This window comes from Palaemon carinicauda, chromosome 2 (assembly GCF_036898095.1).
Source record: "Palaemon carinicauda isolate YSFRI2023 chromosome 2, ASM3689809v2, whole genome shotgun sequence".
NCBI classification, from domain to species: domain Eukaryota; kingdom Metazoa; phylum Arthropoda; class Malacostraca; order Decapoda; family Palaemonidae; genus Palaemon; species Palaemon carinicauda.
Window position 1 is genome coordinate 92,943,305 of NC_090726.1, and position 17,451 is coordinate 92,960,755.

Genomic DNA, 17,451 nt, shown 5'->3' on the forward strand with positions numbered 1-17,451 from the left:
CGGAGTCCCATCCGTGGATGTCGACAAGCTCAGACACATTTCCATCCTTGGGAAGAGCTTGTTTGAGCCCAAGGACAGAGAAATGGACAGCTGTTGTGCGGAGGAAGTCGAATCCCGTTTTCACTCCTCCAAGGCGCTTACTTCCAGACCCTGCAAGCCTCCGACGCCTCTTCATTCAGCCTCGTCAGCCTAGGTTATCGGAACCAACTACGGCAGCTAAGACAAGGTGTACAATAGCAGTCCCCTCCTGTCAGGGACAGGTAGGACGGGAAGTTCTCCCAGGGAGGCATAATCCTAGAGGGAGTGGCCGAGTTCACAAACTCTAGGATTGGCAATCCCCCTTGCAGGTCTCCCGCTGGGGGTTGCCTAAGGTTACTCGTCCGGATAACAGCTTCCCGATGCCGATTCCTGCACGATCTCCGTGAACAGCCAAGGATATCGCGCCTCGCTCTTAACATCTCTCCTCCACTGTCAGCGAATCCAGTGTCGCTGAGCCTCTATGCCATGGGGTCGGCAAGAGGTTTGCCCGTTGGGCAGAAGGAGCCATGCTGTAGGAGAATGTCTTCCATAGGGTCGTCGACGGCTTCTCCCCCAGCTTCTTCAGTCGATCCTTTCTTGTAGGAAAGCTTCTGAGACGGGAGTTCCGTCATCGACCTCTCAGCTCTGATCAAGTTTGTCGAACAAACTTCGTCCAGCATGGAACAGCAGAGTCGATCAGACTGGTAGCGAGACCGCAAGGCTCCTTATGCCTTGGATCGGAAGGACGGGTACTTCCAGGTCCCATTCCATCCATCTTCCAGGAAGCACTTGGAATTCAGCCTAGACTACAGATGTACCTGCTTAAGATGCTGTGTGGTGATCCCGCCGCAGCATCGCAGGTTTTCATCAGAGAACTCTCCCTGCTTTCCTCATGGCCACTCAGGAGCAGGCTTTCGCCTCCTTCGCTTTTTGGAGGTCTGGCTAACTCCGGTAGTCTCGGGTTCGACCTTCTTCAACACCTGGACAAGCTTGCGGGACTTTACCAAGAGTGAGGGATCATGGTAATTCGCAAGGAGCCTTCTCTACTTCTACCTCAACATCTGGAAGATCTAGCCATGATATTGACTCCTTCTCCAAGCCTTCCCTTCAGTTGACTGTGGCAAGGCTGAGGAGAGTCGCAGAACCTTTTCTCAGTCAAGGAGAGCTTTCAGCCCTATCTTGGAACGTTTCCTGGGTCTCCTTTCCTCATTGACCCGTCTAAGTCCCGAACGGTCGCCTCAGGATAAGTTCCCTGTTAGGCGGCCCAAGTTCCGGTGGAATCAAAGCAACGATTAACCAGACTTTCTGGCCCCTATGGGACCAGTGGAACGATTAAACCTGCAATGGGGGTTGACCTATGGAACTTCTTGCATGGGAGTGGATATTATCGTCCTTTCCCCGCATTTGATGCTGTTCTCGGACTCGTCAAAGAAAAGGGGGGGGGGGGGGTGGGGGGCGGGGGCATATTCCGGTTCAGGCCTATGGTCAGGACCTGAAGGGTACCTCCTCATCATTCAGGTAGGCTTAGAGGCCGTAGTCTGGCCCTTCTACAGATCCTGCCGAATCGCTCCGTGTGCGACAACTCCATGGTACTGGCGTATTCCAACTAGCAGGGAGGTACATTTTCATACTTTCGCATCTTGCAGTAGAGATACCGAGATGATCCGAAGTCCACTCAATACCACTATCGGCTCGCTCATTCAGGGCAGAGGAATGTTCTCTCCGACAATCTGAGCAGAGCCTCACAGATAGAGAGTACCTGGGGGTCTTTGGCCTCTAGTAACTAGCAAGTCCTGGCCTGGGGGACCTGATCACGACAGCCTGGAACTTCAAGCTGCAGCTGTACTTCCCCCCAGTCTCAGACCCCAAGACACTTTGGCAAGATGCTTTCCGGTGACGGTGGGACAGCATCGACGCCTACGTCTTCCCACCATTGTTGTCTTTTGAGAAGGGGTCTCAACGAGACCAGGTTGTCTATCAACCTTTCGATGGCCCTGAGAGCTCCGCTGCGACTATACGCAGAACGGTTTCCGGACCTTCTGCGTCCCCTGACGGAACTCCCGGGAGAGCTTCTTCCACGACACAGGCTACTCAAACAACCACACTGCAACATCTTTCACAAGTCGTAGCATCGCTTCGGCTTCACGCCTGGAGACAATACGCCACCTCCTCACGAAGAGACACCCCGCAACAGTCGTGGAGCAGAGGTCGCGTCACCTGCGATAGTCATCCGCAGGGGTCTACCAGGCGAAGTGGAGAGTCTTCTGTGGTTGGTGTCGTGGGAGAGGTACCTCTTCCCTTGATGCATCTACTCCAGCAATAACGGAGTTATTGCTTATCGGCGGGAGGAAACTCTTTTCCGCTCTCAGCAGTGAAGCCTATCGCTCAGCCTTTCCCTGGCCTTCAGGCTGAAAGGGATAGACTTTTTCCTTCCCGCTGGATCTTTCTTCGCTCATGCGAAGCTACGAACGTACCTGCTCCCAGTCGGAGTGAGACTTCCTCCATGGAGCATGGTTCGGACTCTTAAGTCCCTTAAGAGATCTTCTTGCGAACCATTACGTCAGGCCTCTGATCGTCGTCTGTCTTGGAAGACGGTGCTCCTGCTCGCTCTGGCCTCAGCCAGCGTGTAAGCAATCTTCATGGTCTCGTACGACTCCGCTCTTTCAAGAGGATAGGGGGAGGTAACATTCAGGTTCGCTCCTGAGTTGTTTTCTAGACTCAGAATCTTGGAGTCCCGGACCTTCGGTTCGACTCCTTCAAGATTTCGAGGCTCTGTTCTGTATCAGATGACCCAGACTTTCTCCTTCTTGCCAGTAAAGGAACCGAGGGGTTATCTTTGAGAACAGCTGCAGTTTGTCCTCACGTACAAGCACGGTTTGGGAGCACAGGAAGGATGCAGGGGAGAGTCACCAGTATGCCTTTTCAGCTCGGACTCAAGGGCATTCATCTCGACCTGAATCCAGACCCTCCCCCGTCACGTCGCCCTACAGCACGATGTCGGATACATCGCAACGTCCCTCGCCTTCAAGAGGAACTACTCTGTGACGCAGGTGCTACAAGCTGGAGTCTCGAAGCGTCTAGTGACCTTCGCAGCCCACTTCCTGCAGGACGTGACCCACGGGTATCGATACGTTTCTATCGCTCTGTGGTGACTACACAACAGCTGGTCTAACCTTAGGCTCCTTTTTGGACAGGTAGCAGAAGGTTGAGGGCATTGTTACCAGGTTTTAGACTGCATGAACGGAAGAAGTATGTCTGGCCCTTACTTCTTTCTTCATCCTCCCCTCTACTGGGGAAGCAGCATCCTGGTCTCTGCATAGCTGACCTCAAACCTCTGCAGGTGAACCATGCTTCCTTATGGGGGCCCCCATACCCTGACGAGGTGGTATTGGGAACTTCCTAACCCAGAGTTCCGTCTAAAACTCCAGGTCAACTGCCTAGGACGGGTCACACTTTCTTCCTTCACACACAAGCTTATGTAGGCCACACGTTTCCTTGCGGAGCAAGGAACTTGTGAGGTGCAGGGACTCCTTTTCTCGAGTGCGACTCACTCGGATTCTGAGTCCCCGGGTAAGCCAAAGCCAGTATGGCTGGGGACTTTCCACCCTTCCTAAGGGGTAAGTCACCCTATGTAAATAGCGTGGTTTGTATTTCGGTTACGGAACAAATGACAAATTCGGAGATAATTTGTATTTTTCCTAACCATACAAACCTTAGCTATTTACACATATTTGCCCGCCAGCCCTGTCCCCCAAGTCAAGTCCTACCTCTATGTGAAGTGAGACATTTCACCGGTGTATGAGGGGGGGGGGAGGGGTAGCAAGCTACCCCTCCTCTACCCCTGCTAACTAGCGCGGGGGTAGTAAACCCTCGTTAAAATCTAATGGCTCGTCAATTTCACCTACGCCGAAAGTAAACCCTATATAAATAGCTAAGGTTTGTATGGTTAGGAAAAATACAAATTATCTCCGAATTTGTCATATTGAGAAAAACACCTAACTAGCCAGCACTCGTCTATTTCTTATAGCAAATTCCAGTTTCGCTAGAAATTAGAGTATCATATGTTAACCAAAACCTCCTTATAAACCGAATAATTCTGTGACAGATTTTTTATTTTCCTTTTTCTTTTTTTCTTGAAGATTTTTTTCTTAATTTATTCTTTTAAACATTTAACCTTACTCGCTGGTTATATGACAATAGCTTTTATTCTTCTGTACGGCATAAATTCAAAACTTGCAGCAATCGCATAGATATGCCAGGTATACACTAGCGCCACCAAGGAGCTAGGTCGAACTATCTCTCCTAGTATCAGATTTTCTTCTGCCGTCATACTGGCAACATAGAAATCAAATTTACTCATGCTTAACCTGGAATTTAGCAGTATTTTGGTGATGTATTCTTGTTATGGGTTTGAGCATTCGCTTATTAGGCTTTTGTTTGTTATTTTATCGCTATGTTATAGCTCAAAAGATAGGATTAAAAATTTTTCAACCTATTTTTAACTAACGAAAACATATGGCGATAGGTAAACATCTCTCCTCATCGATGACGTCACAGTCATTTGATGTAAGCTTGAGTATGACTTACATTTTCTTTCTTTTTCTACAAAGAATGATAATTGTTCCGTAACTGACATACAAACCACGCTATTTAATAGGGGTTATTACTTTCGGCGTAGCTGAAATGACGAGCCATTAAAATTTTAACAAGGGTTTACTACCCCACCGCTAGTTAGCGGGGTGTAGGGAGTAGCCTGCTACCCCCCCCCCCCTCACACATCTGTGCTTGAGCTCACTTTACTTTTGGCTCAGAGCGAGAACGGTTGTTGCCTCTCTCTCTCCTCGCCTATTTGGACTGCCATTAATTTTTGTCTTTTTACTTACTTTTTCTTATACTTGTAATATATATATAAACATTCTTTTATGTTTATGTATATATTTGTGTATAGAAATGTAGTGTTTTCTTTTCAGTGTTAGTGCTGTGTGTGTGATGTACGACAACGACTCTTGCGTAGCAAGGCCACCACAGTTCCTCTTTGTGGGGAACGACCTCTCCCTCTCTGGTCCATTGGTCTTCCCGTCGGCTTATATCCGTTAACTCGGCCGCCGCAGGGGAATCGTCATCGCCTGGACCCTCTTTATTCATCTATTATCTTCGCTTTTCCTCTTTTCCTACGGGAAACTTGGATTCTCAGCGAAGGGAATGTGGCCTTTTTTTAGATTGACTACGGTCTCTCTCTACTCGAGGTCGTTCACCTTACTACAACTACGTACTATTACGGTAGCTCCTTTCCCGTTGCGGGTTAGGTTGCTTTTCCGTTTTTGTCTCAATTATTTTTAGTGAAATCGAATTGTATTTTAACTTTTCAGCTTTCTCCGTGGGGAACACTTCCCTTCGGGGGGGTTCAGTGGTTCTCAATATTATATTCTTAGATTATTAGATAATTATAATTCTGTTATAATTCTGTTTTTAAATATTAAACTTAGCCGGTGAATATATAATAGTTATAATAGCTGACGTCTCGGACGGCTCGACAGAAACACAAAAACTCGCGAGCGATCGCCATGAAGGTTGCGGGTGTGCCCACCAGCGCCAACTATCGGCCAGATACCGCATATACATGTAAACAGCTTCAGTTCTTCTCTGTCGGTCTTGTCGACAAGTTGATTCCATTACTCGCTGTTGACCTGGAGTTTTTCGTCATTCTTGGTGAAGTACTTCTTTTTGGTTTTGAGCTTTCGCAGTGCAGGTGTTTTTATCTTCAATTAAAGCTCTTGAACCCTTTTTTGGATAGATTTTATTGTTGATGACTTTGGATTGTTTTTGGATTTTCTTTGACTTTTCAAAATGGCTGACCCTTCTCCGATTCCTAAATTTCGTAAATGTAATGCTAGGGATTGTAACAAACGTCTTCCAAAGGCCTCTTTCGAACCACATACCGTGTGTTCTAATTGCCGGGGTAAAACCTGCCAATTAGGAGATCGGTGTGATGAGTGCGTGGTACTTTCGGAATTCGACTGGCTAGAGTTTGATAAGTATTCTCGTAAGCTTGAGAGAGATAGGGTAAGGAGAAGTTCCTCTAGATCATTAGATTTTTCCTCCTCCCATGCCCCTGAACCTAATCCTTCCCCTGTAGTAGTTGTGCCTGAACCTTCTACTAGCACTCATGAACCATCCATGCGGGATATGTTGCTTGCCATTCAAGCATTGGGCGAGAGAGTTGAGTCTTTGGCTACGAACCGTAATCAACTCATGGCGGATGTGAAAGTGTTAAAGTGTCAGAGTGCCACATTAGAAAATCGTGGGGATAAAGTGATTAGTGCGCAAAGTGTTTTTAGTGTTGCGACTGAGGGTTCGTCTGTTCGTGCTTGTCGTTCGCCTAGTCCGAGACCTCTTGCAAGCTCCCATGCACCAGGGAGAAGTAATGTCGTAGGACTTATGGGGACGAGAGGCTATAACCAACGAACAGACGTTCCCTCTATGGTTTCGGGCGTGTCTCGTCAAGACCGCCCCTACCATAAGACGAGCGAGGCGGTTTTCTCCTCGTCTTCCGAAGGCTTCTCGCGAAAGAAATCGTGGAGCAAGGTTTCTAGACCCTTAAAGCGGAAGTCAGTCCCTTCAGGACAGGTCCAGCGTCCTGGCTGTAGCCATTGGGACAGCTCTGACCCTGTGCAGTCATCGGAAGACTGATCGCCGCCTAAACAAAAGCGTAACACGGGCTCCGAGAGTCTTAGTATAGGCAATGTTTTGCCGTCACAGACGTTACCATCGTCTCGGCCCGTACCGACTCCCGTTGATCCTAAATGGGTTGTCCTGCAGGATATGCAGAATAAGCTTGCTTCCTTATGGAGGAGTATACCGTTGAGCAGGTTCACGATGATCCTCGCCGTTACGCTGATCGAGATCCTGGCCGTCAGCCGCCCAAACGAGCCTTTGCTCGTCCTGTTGACGTTACAAAGTCACGTCAGTCACGTGACTTGGAGCCTCACTCGATGCAGTCCCGTGTTGACTTTCAGCCGCTTGTTGACGTTCAGCCGCTTGTTGACGTTCAGCCGCTGCCGCATGCTCGTGTTGACGTTCAGGACGTTCGCCAACCAGCTAAGTTGACTTGTTTTGATGTTGAGCGTCAAGCACCGCATTCAAGAGTTGTTTTAACTGCTCTATCTAGGCAGTCAAGGCAGTCTCGACTTGACGTCGAGCGTCCTCCCGCTCCTGTTGTTGTTGCTGGTCAGTCCTTTAAGCAGTTACATGACGTAGCGTCCTTGACTGCTACTGATGCTCCTTTGCGTGTGGACTCTGCTTGTCAAGCATTGCCACCACGGCAGGTCTCTCACTTGCTTGAGACTCATCAGTTGTCGGACGAGGTTCCTTCAGATGAGGATGTTGCTGATCCTCCACCTACTGATAATCCTTTGGATGTTTTATCAGACGTAGAAGAGCCTAAGGCTGCGCAACCTTCTATGGATTTTAAGAAAATCATGATGATTTTCAAGGATCTTTTCCCAGATCATTTTGTTACTGCTGCTCCTCGTTCGCCTCCGTCTGAGTTTGCGCTAGGCTTAGCTGCTACCAAGCCTGCCTTTACTAAGCTAGTGCTCTCTCGCTCTTCTAAGAGGGCTTTACGTCTTCTAGGCGACTGGTTGGTTACCAGGAGGAGTTTGGGGAAGACGGCCTTTGCCTTCCCACCTTTTAAGCTAGCTTCTAGATCGAGCGTCTGGTATGACACGGGAGAAGTTCTCGGCTTGGGAGTCCCTGCCTCTGCCCAGGGTGACTTCTCAAGCCTCGTAGACTCTCCCCGTCGCCTGGCCATGAGACGCTCTAAAATTTGTTGGTCCTCCTCGGACCTTGACCATCTCCTTAAGGGGGTTTACAGGGCCTTCGAAGTTTTTAAACTTTTTAGATTGGTCTCTAGGAGCATTAAGCAGGAAGATCTCGTCTGCCAACCAGGATGTTTCCTTGCTGATTATGTCTTGTATGGACAAAGCCATCCGCGATGGCTCCAATGAGCTCGCCTCCACCTTTACATCTGGAGTCCTGAAGAAGAGGGAAACCCTTTGCTCTTTCCTTTCTGCAGGAGTTACTCCCTGTCAGAGATCGGAGCTTCTCTTTGCTCCCTTATCGGCTGCCTTGTTTCCTCAACAGCTGATTAAGGACATTGCTGCTTCGCTTGTACAGAAGGATACGCATGACCTGATGGCTTCTTCTGCTCGCAAGGGAGCTCCTTCTTCTTCCTTTGTTGTGAGACCCAGAATCGATACTCCTGCGTCTAGGTTTATCCCGCCCTTTCGTGGCAGAGCTCCCAGCAGGGGAGGCTCTCGTGCCGACGGAAAGAGAGGCAAAAGGAGAGGATCCAAGTCCTCCCGTGGCAGAGTCTGACTGCCCAAGTCCTCAGACAGCGGTAGGGGCCAGACTGACCAACTTCTGGCAGGCCTGGGAGAAGAGGGGTGCAGACCAAGAGTCTGTGTTGTTGCTCAAGGAGGGGTACAAAATACCTTTTGTACGCAGACCTCCTCTAGTAACAGTTCCTCTAGACCTCTCTCCCAGGTATCGAGAGGAGTCAAGGAGACAAGCTCTACAACACCAGGTGTCTCTGTTGCTAGAGAAGGGAGCGGTGGTGAAAGTCTCGGACCTTCAATCACCGGGATTTTACAACCGTCTCTTCCTAGTCCCAAAGCATACGGGAGGTTGGAGGCCAGTGCTGGACGTCAGTGCGCTCAACGTTTTTGTTACGAAAACAAAATTTACGATGGAGACCACGAAGTCCGTCCTAGCAGCGGTCAGAGAGGGAGACTGGATGGTCTCTCTCGACCTGCAAGATGCGTACTTCCACATTCCTATACACCCGGATTCCCAACCGTATCTGAGGTTTGTTTACAGGAATGTGGTGTACCAGTTTCGAGCACTGTGCTTCGGCCTCAGCCCTGCTCCTCTCGTGTTTACGAGGCTCATGAGGAATGTGGCAAAATTCCTTCATTTATCAGGAATTCGAGCCTCCCTGTACTTGGACGACTGGCTTCTCAGAGCATCGTCCAGTCATCGCTGTCTGCAGGACCTACACTGGACGTTGGGTCTGGCAAAGGAGTTGGGACTGTTGGTCAACTTAGAAAAGTCTCAACTGATTCCATCCCAGACGATTCTCTATTTGGGGATGGAGATTCGCAGTCTAGTTTTTCGGGCTTTTCCGTCTGCCACCCGAATAGAACAAGCCCTGCTCAAAGTCCGACTCATGCTGAAAAAAGAACGTTGTTCTGTAAGGAGTTGGATGAGTCTCGTAGGGACTCTGTCATCCCTGGAGTAGTTTGTCTCGCTAGGGAGACTTCACCTTCGCCCTCTCCAGTTCCATCTAGACTCTCACTGGAACAAGAGCAAGACGTTAGAAGCTGTATTAATCCCGGTCTCCGAGCCAGTAAAAGTATGCCTGAACTGGTGGGACAGCAACATAAGTCTGAGAGAAGGTCTGTCCCTGGCAGTCAAGAACCCAAACCACGTGTTGTTCTCAGACGCGTCGGATTTGGGTTGGGGTGCGACTCTGGACGGTCGGGAATGTTCGGGTCTTTGGACGTCGGTTCAGAAGAGCATGCACATCAACGGCAAGGAGCTATTAGCAGTCCACTTGGCCTTGATGAGTTTCGAGAGCATTCTTCGAAACAAAGTGGTAGAGGTCAATTCAGACAACACCACAGCTTTGGCGTACATCTCCAAGCAAGGAGGCACTCACTCCCACACACTGTTCGTGATCGCAAGGGACCTCCTCATCTGGTCAAGAAATCGAGGCATCTCCCTGTTGACAAGATTCATCCAGGGGGACTTGAACGTCTTGGCAGACTGTCTCAGTCGGAGAGGTCAGGTGATCCCCACGGAATGGACCCTCCACAAGGACGTGTGCAAGAGTCTTTGGGCGACTTGGGGTCAACCCTCCATAGACCTCTTTGCCACCTCGTTGACCAAAAGACTCCCGATCTATTGCTCGCCAGTCCCAGATCCAGAGGCGACCCACATAGACGCGTTTCTACTGGACTGGTCTCACCTGGACTTGTACGCATTCCCACCGTTCAAGATAGTCAACAAGGTGCTGCAGAAGTTCGCCTCTCACGAAGGGACAAGGTTGACGTTGGTTGCTCCACTCTGGCCCGCGAGAGAGTGGTTCACAGAGGTACTTCAATGGCTGGTAGACATTCCAAGGAGTCTTCCTCTAAGGATAGATCTCTTACGGCAGCCCCATGTAAGGGATCTTCATCAAAGCCTCCCCGCGCTTCGTCTGACTGCCTTCAGACTATCGAAAGACTCTCAAGAGCTCGAGGCTTTTCGAAGGAGGCAGCCAGAACGATTGCGAGAGCTAGGAGAGCTTCTACCATCAAAGTATACCAGTCGAAGTGGGAAGTCTTTCGAGACTGGTGCAAGTCAGCATCTATTTCCTCTTCCAGTACCTCTGTAGTCCAAATCGCAGATTTTCTCTTACATCTGAGAAATGTTCGCTCCCTCTCAGCACCCACTATTAAGGGCTACAGGAGCATGTTGGCATCTGTCTTTAGACATAGAGGCTTAGATCTTTCCAATAATAAAGATCTCCAAGATCTCCTTAAGTCTTTCGAGACCTCTAAGGAGCGTCGTATGGCAACTCCTGGATGGAACTTAGACGTGGTCCTAAGGTTCCTAATGTCCGACAGGTTTGAGCCATTACATTCAGCCTCCCTGAAGGATCTCACCCTCAAGACACTTTTCTTAGTGTGCTTGGCTTCGGCTAAAAGGGTCAGTGAGATCCATGCCTTCAGTAGGAACATCGGCTTTTCCACGGATAAAGCCACATGTTCACTGCAGCTTGGTTTCTTGGCCAAAAATGAACTGCCTTCTCGTCCTTGGCCTAAGTCATTTGATATACCTTGCCTGTCAGAGATCGTAGGCAACGAGCTTGAAAGAGCACTGTGTTCAGTTAGAGCTCTTAAGTTCTATTTAGCTCGTACCAAATCCTTACGAGGTGGATCTGAGGCCTTGTGGTGCTCAGTTAAGAAGCCATCATTACCTATGTCAAAGAATGCTTTGTCATATTTTATTAGATTTTTAATCCGAGAGGCTCATTCTCACTTGAGTGAAAAAGACCGTTGCTTGCTTAAGGTTAAGACGCACGAAGTAAGAGCTATAGCAACTTCCGTGGCCTTTAAGCAAAATAGATCTCTGCGAAGTATTATGGACGCGACCTTTTGGAGAAGCAAGTCGGTATTCGCGTCATTTTACTTAAAAGATGTCCAGACTCTTTATGAGGACTGCTACACACTGGGTCCATTCGTTGCAGCGAGTGCAGTAGTGGGTGAGGGTTCCACCACTACATTCCCTTAATTCCAATATCCTTTTAATCTGTCTCTTGAAATGTTTTTAATCTTGTTTTGGGTTGTACGGAAGGCTAAGAAGCCTTTCGCATCCTGGTTGATTTGGCGGGTGGTCAAATGTCATTTCTTGAGAGCGCCCAGATTGAGGGTTTTGATGAGGTCCTGTTGTATGGGTTGTCGCCCTGGATACTTCAGCTCCTGGGAGTCTTTCAGCATCCTAAGAGGATGGCTGGGCTTCGTGAGGAAAGCAGACTAACAAGGCAGAGTAATCGTCAGAGTCAGCTTCCTTACCAGGTACCTATATTTATTTGGGTTTTGTTATGATATAACTGTCAAAAACTCTAAGCATATACGCCGTAAACTGTATTAATACTGGTCTCTACCCACCACCATGGGTGTGAATCAGCTATTATATATTCACCGGCTAAGTTTAATATTTAAAAATGATATTTTGATTATAAAATAAATTTTTGAATATACTTACCCGGTGAATATATAAATTAAAGGCCCCCCTTCCTCCCCGATAGAGACCCAGCGGAATGAGAAGAACTGGAGCTGTTTACATGTATATGCGGTATCTGGCCGATAGTTGGCGCTGGTGGGCACACCCGCAACCTTCATGGCGATCGCTCGCGAGTTTTTGTGTTTCTGTCGAGCCGTCCGAGACGTCAGCTATTATAACTATTATATATTCACCGGGTAAGTATATTCAAAAATTTATTTTATAATCAAAATATCATTTTTATTACAGTTACTCCGCCCCCCCCCACTTCTCCCGTGGATGTCATCTGGGGAAGGTGGGCGCATACTTAATTCTTATTTTATGTTTTTCCCTCGGGGTTCCTCTTCGGAGTTCCTCCCTAGGGAATTTTTGTTAAAATAATTATTTGATTTTATTTTCCCAGTTAACTATGCTGTTTTTCTTCGTTCGACTAAAGAGTGCAACGAAGCAGAGCTGTCCTGTTCATGCCTGGGGATTCTGCTGTCGCTGCCGTCCCTCAGAGGACGTCGTCATGGGCGTTATCCCTTCTCTTAGAAGTTCTCTTGTGACAACATGCCAGCACTTCGGATCATCTTAGAATGTTAATGGAGGTTCGCCTCCAGGGGTTGGACAACTTCCCTTCCGAGGGAGGTTTCCTCCCCAGGTGTGAGGTTTTCTCCCTTCAGAGGGAGAACTCCCCATACCTTAATAAATTCATCGCTTCGACTACTGTTGCTGCCATGCGGCCAGACTTTCTCCCCCCTTGCTGAGTTTCTCTTCCTTCAGGGGTGGAGCACAGTCTTGGCAAGTCTCTTCTACGAAGTGTTCACCTCTCTCGTTCGCGAGAGAGGCCACTCATAGAGACTTCTCTTCGGAGAATTGCTACTGCTAAGATCAGCTTGCTGATCCACCAGCCCTAAGGGGCGTCACCACGAGTGTCTTCAGGTCTCTTCTATGAAGTGTCACCTATCTCGTTCGTGAGAGAGACCACTCATAGAGACTCCTCTTCGGAAGATCGCTACTGATAAGGTCAGCTTGCTGATCCAATGGCCCTAAGGGGCGTCATCACGAGTGTCTTCAAGTCTCTTCTACGAAGGGCACCTCTCTCGTTCGCGGGAGAGGTCTCTCATAAAGACTCCGCCTCGGAGGATCAAGCAGAACTTCCAGTGACCTCTACCTTGTGATGCAACGTGGTCTTGGCCTTCGGTCCTGGACTCTAACACGGACCTTTTATGGTCCCATCGGTGGATGCTGGCCCTTCCAAAGGGCACATCCCAGTTCCTGATCGTCCTGTCAGCTGACCTACCGATCTACCAGGGCAACCTTGCGCTACAACGAAGGACTTCGGTCCTGGACTCTAAAGCAAGCGCCGACGATCTTTTCCACGCGCGGGTACCGATGGTCTCCCGTGCGCGCGCGTGCCGTTAGTCTTCCGCGCGCACTCCGATAGTCTTTTGTGCGCGCGCGCCGATGGTCTTACCCGCGCGCGCGTGCCAACATTCTGGTACGCGAGTATGCACCGATGATCTTTTATTTTCACCCGCACGGGCTCTTCAATCTGAATCCTATGCACTCCATGAAGTCTCGCCTGCGCGCGAGCGCTCCAGCAGTCTCCCGCGCGCGAGCCCCGGGTATTCCCCGGCGCAATTGCCAATACCCTCCCACGCGCGAGGCTGCAGGACAACGCGCGGTTAGGGCGCCATCACCCCATTACCACCCCCACCCCCGCAAGCGCAGTACAGTGCGCTTGCTGGTAAGGGGGAAGGTTCCAGAAAGGTCCAGGGACATTTCTTCCTTATCATCTTTCTTTTTACAGGCGACTCCCCCTCCAGAGGGAGTCTCTGACAGGGCAGCCGGCAGCCCTGTTTTGGGGCTCTAATCAGAGCGGTAGCACAGGCTTTCAAGCCTGTTCTCTCTGAGTTGGGCCACAAATCCTTGGCTGCATCTACTCCCCTGAAGAGGAAAAGAGGAGTTTTGGACGCGGTAACTTCTCCGAGGACGAAGCTGTCTCCTCGTAAGTCTTCGAGGCAGGCACCCTACCCCCTCAGACTTTTCTCCCTCCCCTTTGGACGAGGATTTCCCGTCCTCAGGAGAGTCACGTGAGGTGAGACGTTCCCCCATCGCACCATTGAGGGAAACCCCACCTCGCGCGGTAAAGTCTTCTCGAATAAAGGTGGAGAAGAGCTTGCCTCCATTGTTGTTGGAGTCCTGCATCCCTCCCAGGAGGGAGTGGAAGGACTCCATCCCTCCCAGGAGGGAGTGGAAGGACTCCAAGACAATACAGGGAGGCCCCTAGCACCGAAATCTACAGGCTGAGACATTCTTCCGTTATGGGAACGAATCTGTTTGAGCCTAAGGACGTGGAGCAGGCTGCTGAGAGGTGGAGGAAGTCACTAAGACTCCCTCCTACAAAGGGCTTTGACATTCAAGCCCTATAAACCTCCAGCACCCCAGCAGCCACGTCCCACCAAGACAACGGCAGCGAAGACAGTGGTGTCTAAGCCCTTTCCGGTCAAGGACAAGAAAGGCAAGAAGTCCTCCAGGGGAGGGAAGAATCCTAGAGGGAGCAGCCGAGGCTGCAAATGCTAGGATTAGCAGTCCCCCTTGCATGTCTGCCAGTGGGGGGATGCCTACAAGGTTGCGCAGACAGGTGCAGCAACTCGGGGCCGATTCCTGGACGATTTCCGTAATCAGTCAGGGATATTGCGTCCCGTTCACAGCATCTCTACCTCCTCTGAGGACGAATCCGGTGTCAGTTAGCTCCCTTGCCATGGGATCAGCAAGGGGGCGGGCCCTTAGGGCCGAGGTCCAGATTAAAGCAAATTCCCTTCAGCATGGAGACCGCGAACACGGTCAATCTTGCAGTGAAGCCGCAAGACTTCATGTGTATACTGGATCTGAAGGACACGTACTTCCAGATCCCAGTCCATCCGTCTTCAAGGAAGTACTCAGGATTCAGCCTAGACCACAAGGGGTACCAGTTCAAGGTGCTGTGTTTCGGACTCTCCACAGCACCACAGGGTTTCACCAGAAGTGTTCACCATAATATCATCGTGGGCACACAGGATCGGCATCCGTCTCCTCCGTTAACTGGATGACTGGCTGATCCTAGCAGACTCGGAGTCCTCCCTTCTTCGACACTGAGACAAACTTCTAGGACTTTGCCAGGATCTGGGGATCATGGTAAATCTTGAGAAGTCTCCTCTGCTTTCCACTCAAAGACTGGTTTACCTAGGCATGATTATAGACTCCAATCTCCACAAAGCCTTCCCATCAGACGACAGGATAGCAAGGCTGAGAGGGGTCGCAAGCCCTTTCCTCAGACGAGAAGAGCTTCCAACCCAATTGTGGTTACGTCTCCTTGGTCACCTTGCATCCTTGCCTCGTCTAGTTCCCAACGATCGCCTCAGGATGAGATCTCTCCAGTGGCGGCTCAAGTCCCGGTGGAATCAAGGTTGCGATTCCTATGGGTCCTGCAGAACGGATGGACCGCCAGTGGTAGGTGACAGATGAGAACCTATGAAGAGGAGTGGATCTTCTCGTCCTTCCCCCGGATTTAATGCTGTTTTTGGACGCCTCAAAGAAAGGGGAGCGGGGTCCACGTTCTGTACCGCAGGACCTCAGGCCTGTGGTCAGAATCAGAAAAGTGCCTCCATATAAATCGTCTAGAGATGAAGGCCGGTTTGTTTTGCCCTTCAGTAGTTTCAACAATACCTGGCAGGTCACTCTGTGGTGGTGATAAGCGACAACACCACAGTAGTTGCTTACATCAACTAGGAAGGAGGTACCTTTTCGAAGCAGCTATCCCATCTTGCAGTAGAGATACTGAGATGGACCGAAGTTCGCTCGATTCTGCTATCGGCGTGTTTCATTCCAGACAAGAGGAATGTGCTCGCCGACAATCTGAGCAGAGCGTCTGATTGTGAGTATCGAGTAGTCTTTGTGTCATCTAGTAGCCAACAAAGTCCTGACTTTGTGGGGTTCCCCGACTGTGGATCTGTTCGCGACAGCGCTGATCTTCAAGATTCCACTGTACTTCCCCCCTGTCCCGGATCCCAAGGCGCTCTGGCAAGATGCCTCCCAACAACGGTGGGACAACATCAACGTGTACGCCTTTCCCCCCTTCAGTCTGATGAGGAGGGTGCGCAACAAGACCAGAATATCGGTCAATTTTTCAATGACCCTCATAGCTCCGCTATGGCATCACGCGGAATGGTTTCCGGACCTTCTGCAAATCCTAACGGAACTTCCGAGAGAATTCCTTCCACGACACGATCTACTCAGACAACCACATGCCAGCATCTTCCACGAAGCCGTAGCTTCACTACGACTTCACGCCTGGAGACTATCCAGCATCTCCTCGCTGAGAGAGGATTTTTCGCAACAAGTTGCAATTAGGTTGTCTGGACATCTGCGAAAATCATCTGCATCTGTCTACCAGGCAAAGTGGAAAGTCTTCTGTGGTTGATGTCGTAGAAGGGGTATCTCTCCACTAGATGCCACTATTCCAGCAATAGCGGAGTTCCTCGTGTATTTGCGGGAAGAAAATGCGCCTTTCAGTCTAGCCTTCAGGCTCAAAGAAATTATCTTTTCTTCCTCGGTGAAACTTTCCCTACTCATACGAGGTTATGAACTTACCTGCCCTCAGTCGGATGTGAGACCTCCTCCATGGAACGTGGTTCGAGTTCTCAGGTCTCTTAAGAGACCTCACTATGAACCATTACGCCAGGCTTCAGTTTTCCACCTAACTTGGAAGACGGTGTTCTTACTCGCTTTGGCTTCGGTCAAGCGAGTCAATGAACTTCATGGTCTCTCATATGACATCACCCATGCAAGGGTATGGGGTTGAGGTAACGTTCAAATTCATCCCTGAATTTGGTGCTAAGACTCAAAATCAGGGGGTGCTGGGCTCTCGGTTCGACTCCCTCCGGATTCGAGTCGTTCTGTAACAGATGTCCCAGACCTTCTCCTACTGTGCCCAGTAAGGAGTCTGAGGCTATATCTCAGAAAAACGGCTGCAGTCCGTCCCCAGATGCAAGCATTGTTAGCACTGGGAGGATTAAGAGAAGGGTCACCAAGAACACCATCTCAGGCATGGATTCGTAGGGTGATCCATCTGTCCCTGAATCCAGACCCTCCTCAGTCACGTCGCCCTAGAGCACATGATGTCAGGGGTGTAGCTACATCCCTGGCCTTCAAGAGAAATTTCTCAGTGACGCAGGTCTTTCAAGCTGGGGTGTGGAAACGTCAGACGACCTTCACAGCCCACTACCTGCACGATGTGACCCATAGGAGGCTCGATACTTTTCTATCGGCTCCTTAGTGGACAAGTAGCAGAAGGTTGAGGGCATTGTTACCCGGTCTTAGTGTGCATGAATGAAAAGATTTGTCTGGCCCTTACTCTTTTCTTCATCCTCCCCTCTCTTGGGGAAAGCAGCATCCTGGGTTCTCTGCACAGCTGACCTCAAACCAATGCAGGTAAACCATGTTTCCTTGTGTTCCGAGTATTAAGATAATACTGTCACGCCCCCATACCCTGACGAGGTGGTATTGGGAGAGTCCTAGCCTAAAGTTTCCTTCTAAGGGACTACAGGTCAACTTCCTAGGACGAGTCACACTTTATTTTAC

General features: G+C 49.8%; 1 protein-coding gene across 1 annotated transcript in view; it reads left to right on the plus strand.

The window, feature by feature from the left end:
- Positions 1–17,451, plus strand: part of LOC137625985 (cell adhesion molecule Dscam2-like) — a 2,034,023-nt gene that overhangs the window by 12,884 nt on the left and 2,003,688 nt on the right. The gene's annotated exons all lie outside the window — the stretch shown is intronic.